The following is a 6,038-nucleotide window of genomic DNA, read 5'->3' as shown; positions in this document are numbered from 1 at the left end:
GTCGGTCTAAGGGAGTTGCCCTGGACTGACAGAAGCATTCCTTAGCATAGAACACCCTACCACCACGAGCAGCAATTAGAGAGGATGGAGTTTTTCGAGAATGAGAGGCCTGCCAAACAGATGAACTTTAAAGCCAGAATGTGTATAATGATGACAAAGAAACAATTTTTGATATTATGTATTTTCATGTTGCTTAGTGTAATGACGTTTTTAATAGGATATGATTTATTCTCTTTTCAAGTGACATTTGCACCCACTACACAGCCCATACCTCCTTCTACTGTTTCCTCGCATTCTTTTCACCCTCTGCCTGAACACGAGTCTGCTAGAAGATTAGAATTTGTCAATAATTCATTCATTCAGCTTCTACACCAACACCAATTAGTAGTGAACACAACTAACTGTTGGGTGTGTGGTCCTATGCCTCATACTACTGATAGAGGTATCCCTTATCTGGTCTTGCCTTTCAGCCATAATGGTTCTGTGTGGGCATATAGAACAATATTCATATACGCTCATGAAGCCAACCCCCTACGTTCTGTGAAAGATAATGCTAAGAATAGTGCTCTAGTTAAGGGTATAGTAGATATGATTAGGGAAAATATTTCCTATGAGACTATCCCGAGAGATGAGACACTAGCATATATTGGATGGAACATAACAGGATATGGAGTTACTCTGAGTGAGAACCAGCGAGCAAAGAGATCCTCCCCGATTTGGATTGTACCCCATCAGGGTCACCTATGTCTGCAAGGTAATGGCAAGAATCCCAGAGCTCAGTTAGGGAAAAGTATCTGCACTGAAACATATGTTTTTGCGTCTCAGACTTCTCCTTCGTTCTTAGCAGCTAAGGGTACCTATTTCATCTGCCACAATAGAGACTATACATCTTTGCCCCCTGACTTCTCAGGCACATGTTTTGTTTCGTTCCTGTTGCCTCCCACCTAGGCAATTGACAAGGGTGGTTGAATCCACGGTAGATGAAACCGCCGGTGCCCTTGGTAATTTGACTGCTGAGCTCCAGTCGGATCGCCTTATGACTCTTCAGAACAGGGTCGCATTAGACGTCATACTTGCAGACCGAGGTGGGGTATGTACAGTGATCCAATCAAGTTGCTGTGTTTTCATTCCAGATAACGCTCCGACAGTTTACCAGGCCATTTCCAAATTGCATAAGATCTCCGAATCTATCCATGTGGATGAAGGAGATTGGTCATTGATGGGGTGGTTCTGGGATCTGATATCCGCCTGGGGATGGAAGATTCTGATAGTCATTGGGATGATCTTAGCCATTCTTTTCCTGTTCTGTCTGTGTGTACAGTGTGCTCCTGCAATATGTGGCCTCTGTGCTACATCGTGTGTAAGGAAACCTGTATCAAGAGACAAGCTAAGTAATAGGATGATGCTACAGCAACATCTCAACGACTTTGTGAAAATAGACCTGGATTCAGACCTAGACTCAGATTAACGTGAGGATAGGTTATTGCCTATGTAAGGGCAAAAGGAGGGTCTGTGGTACTTTAAATTCTGGACCCGTGTTATAAACATCGTCGTATCATGACGATTTTGGTATCAGCAGACCGCAAATGATTAGGATACTATGCACAAGCATTTTCGCCATATTCGGGTGAAGAAATCACCCTGAAATCATAGTTTCCGTTCTGATCCCTCGTTTTCTATTGTACGGCAGTCATTTTTTGATTGCCCTCACATAGGCCAATGACTAGGCCAAAAATCGAGTATGAAGGACACATACACCTTTGCTGACTCCTCTGTGACTCCACTGCCTGAAGCCAAACCTGTTCAGCCAGTTCCTTTCCCAGTGGCCGAATGAGATTAGTATAAAGGCACAACATATCATAAAACCTTTCATCACACACAAACCATGCCTAATCTTACACACACCTGTCCCAGTTTCTTACTTTATGACTTGCTTTACGAGGAGGAGGTGCCCGTTTTTATTGGGGGTCCGTCGATATCTGATGAAAGTACCGGGCCTTGCCGGGTAATTGATTGAGGGCTGGACAAACTGAAATATGGGCTTGTCATCATGACTCTGCTTTTTCTTTGTAGTGAAAATATGTGAATGGTCAACTGTAAAATAAGGAATGTTTGCCTAAAGCACAATATTTTGTATAAAAGGAGAAGGCTGGCTTTGTAAATTTGAGCAGTCTCCTGAGAATATACACCGTGTTGTACTTCTAGGATACCTGTTATTGGTTGCAGCCAATAAATACGATCTTTGACTACACCAAGAAGACTCTGTGTTTCTGTACTCTGAAACAGGAAGAACTCGAAGTCTTAGGGTGTGTTCCCTGGCACCGCTGGGTTCTGAAAAACCCAGTACTTCACTGCTTGTTGTGCATGCAGTGCTGTGTTTGCATGTTACCTTGTCATTGCCTGGTGTGCATCCCCTGATGTCCTGCTGTGTTTGTGATTTTTCTGCCTGTGCACCTGTTGTTTGTTTGATGTGGCGGTGTTGTTCTGTGATGGTGCACTTGTGTGTGTTGTGGTATGTTGTCTGTGCATTGTTCCTGAGTGATGAGGCTGTGAACTCCTGTTATTTATGTGCTCCCATTGCCTTTCCACAGCTTAGCTGCACAGGGCATGTCTGTTCTTGTTGTGGTTCTGTGTGTGTTTCTGTTGGGTTATGTGTTTGTGTGTTGTTTTTGTGCAGACATTTGTTCTGGCATCCCTGTGTGTGTGTGATGTTTGTGGTTACCCCCAGGGTGTGTGATTGTTTGTGTATGTATTGACTGGCAAGTATTGCCAGCCTTCTGTGTGTTTGACACTGGTGTGGTGTGCTGCTGGTGTGAGTGTGGGTATGTGTGTGGATTCCTACTGGTGTTTGGTAGTCATGGAGTGTGCAATGGCCCTGTGTGTTGTGCTGCTGATGTACTCCTGTAAAGTAGTTGTATACATGTGTGGCTGTTCACAGTTTGACTTCAGGACCTTCCTTTCATCCTTGTGCCTATAAATGGTTTGCCTTGCTGTCTCCCTGTGTTGTTGCACTGTGATGTCTGTGGTTTGACTTCAGTGACTGTACCAGCCATGTGTGATTTGATGGTCTGAGGGTATTGTTCTCTGTTCCTTGTCTTGCATGTGATGTACACATGCTTGTTGTTTGTCTCCATGGCCTTCCATTTGTGTGCCCCCCCTTTGACTTTCCTATTTGTTGTGCTCCATTGCTGTTTGCTTGTGGTGTTTGTATGTGTCAGTGTGTCAGTATGGTGTATGTATGTGTGACTTGGCAGGCTGTGAGTCCATTTGGATGTGTGTTCCTTGTATGTGTTCATTTGGTGATTGTACTCATTTTTGTTGCCCAGAGTGTGGTGTTGTTGTGGTGTGTGTGTTCCCCTGGCCCTGTGCTACTGTGCTGTGTGTTCCTCTTTAGCCAATCCTGCAGTGGCTGTCTCCCTGGTTGTTTGTTGTGTGGTGCAGGGTGTGGATTGACCTAGCTTGTTGTTGTGCATGGGGGTGCACAGGAGGGGCACATGGCATGTGCCTTCAGGGGGTGTGCTAGTGTGTGGTGGGTGGAGGTGTGGCTCTGTGGTCTTTGTGCCCTGCCTATGCCTGGTGCTGGCCCTGCCTTCAGCATAGTGCGCATGTTTTTCCTTGTGTTCACCACTGAAGTGACGTGACCGGGACATTGCTGCATGGTCGCGGAAGATGTGTGTCCAGGATACGGAGGGGTGACTTGGTGGCAGGTGGGTCATGTGTGGGTGCCCTTGTGGATATGTTCCTGTCCCCACCAGGGTGTCTGATGTGGATTTGGACCCTGTGTCATCCCATGTGTTGTGTGTTGTGTTTGTGTTTTTGCGTACCTGCAGCGGCGTTCGCAGCGGTCCATGAGTTGCTGGTGATGTATCAGGTACAGCACCGGAAAAACGTGTAGAGCTGGATCCATGGCGGTTGGGACCGGGTGGTGTGGACCGGGATTCTGGTTTCGCACTCCCCTGTCGAGCTTCTGCCATCTCTGGTTGGGCGGTTTCTCCGCTGCAGTGCATCTGCTTGTTTGGGGCATCCTAATTTGTGGAGCGGGGCGGACGTCATTCCGCACGGTGGTGAGTCTCCATTAGAATACACCGCCGCGGTGGTGGGCGCACTTTGATGGCGGTGCGCGTCGCACCGCGGCGGATGGGAAATGGGCTATGTTTGGCCATACTAATATGGTGGATGTGTCGTACTTTAGAATTTGGGACCACGTAGGAGGCAGGGCCCTACCCCTGTCTATCTCGGTAATAGTGAACCGCGAATGGTTAATGCGGTATGTACAAGTGCTTTGTGTAACGTTTTAGCTATGAATGCACTGTGTATACGCTATTATACATCACTACGCGGGTTCCATTTTGTATCAGTGGCCATCTTATGGTTGCCCGCACATAGACTATACAGCACGAAGCGAATACGGGCCTTTTTGAGCACATGTGCCTTTCCTTGACTTTTCTGTGACCTGGGCAGCTCGGCTCTGCTGCCCCAGGTCAAACTGGTCTCACGAGTTCCCCGTCCTTCGGCCACCTGTGATTAGCATCAGGGCTTGACACACCATAAAACCTTTTCATCCTACACAAGCCTCCAGCTAATCTCTTTCACACCTGACTGTTCCTGTTTTATGGCTTGCTTTCCCAAACAGGAGATGCTCATGTTTATTGGGGCCTATCGATATCTGATGTGGGATCTGAGCCTTGCTGGGTAAATAATTGCGGGCTGGCTTAACTGGAATGTGGGATGGTCATCATGACTCTGCTCTTTCGTTTGTAATATATACTTTTGAATGACCATACCATAAACTGAAGAATGTGTGCCTGAGGCACAAGAATCTGTATTTTTGTTCTGCAGACTGCCTCATTCAGTTGCTAAGGCTTCTGTGCGACGTAGTCTCACTCATTTGAGTTTAATAAAGATGTCTTTTCATATTTCAGCTTCTGTTGCCAAGTTCTTTGTGATATTATCAAGATATGCAGAATTTTATAATACCACATCAGGAAGTACTCGAAGTCATAGGGTGCTACCCCTAGCACCTCTGGGGTCTCAAAAATTGGAGTACTTCAGTTTGGCGCCCACCAGCTGGGCCTCATCAGAGAAGTGACTTTCTGTGGGAGTGATCTTGTCAGGAGACTGAAATCTACTGAGGAGGACAGAACGGGATTCTACCAAAAAGGTATTCTGTGCACAGGGATTTTGGAGATTCTTTGATTATGTAACCCGGTATATTTCTGCTCTTCCTGATTTTGATCCTCCACATGATGTCACTCAAAAGGTGAGAAAAAGAACCCTTTTGGTGTGAGTATTATAAAAAGAAGTTTGGTTATGTAGAACTTGACAATTAGAATTTGGATAACCTTTTGATTATTAAGAATAAGTATTAAGTATAAGTGGGTCGCTCCCAGTCCTTTGGTTCTTTGGGTCTTAATTTGGTTTTCGCAATTACCAAAGCCGAGAGGTTGGTTTCTTGGTTTCTGATTTGGTCATTGCAATTACCAAAACCGAGGGTCTCGCATATTTGCGAGTTTATTGGTAGAGATAAACCCTTGAAGTTTGAAGCTAGATTAGTGAGCTATAAGATGCCTGATCTTAGCAAATTTGGAAATGTAGCTTTTGGTTTGTATAGGTTTGGATATGCGAATTGCAATTTGTGTAGGCAGGTAATGAGGAGATATTTCTTCATTTGGTTTTGATTATAATACTTGCGTTTTCCGCAGTATTTTTGGCATGCCTGTTTGTAAGCTCACATGGAAAAATGTGTTGCTTTTTGTTTTGAAAGGTACCATAGTGTGGGAAATATCTAAATAGGTTAGATTTAAAAACATATTTCTTCCTTGGTGATTTTGTATCCCCAGGGAATTAAAATATGACATAATACAAAACAAGGATCCTTCGTTCTGCGCAGTTTCACGAATGAAGATATGCACAACGATTTTGTGTGGTGTTCTGCTAGGCAGAGCTAGTGAATTGAGCGCATTCACTACTTCTTGGACATGCATCTGTCTGTGGGGCTGTTCATGCAGCCTTTTGGAACACTATTAAAAAGCGTTGCT

Source organism: Triturus cristatus, chromosome 8, assembly GCF_964204655.1.
Source record: "Triturus cristatus chromosome 8, aTriCri1.1, whole genome shotgun sequence".
Taxonomy (NCBI): Eukaryota; Metazoa; Chordata; class Amphibia; order Caudata; family Salamandridae; genus Triturus; species Triturus cristatus.
This window is presented reverse-complemented; position numbering follows the sequence as displayed.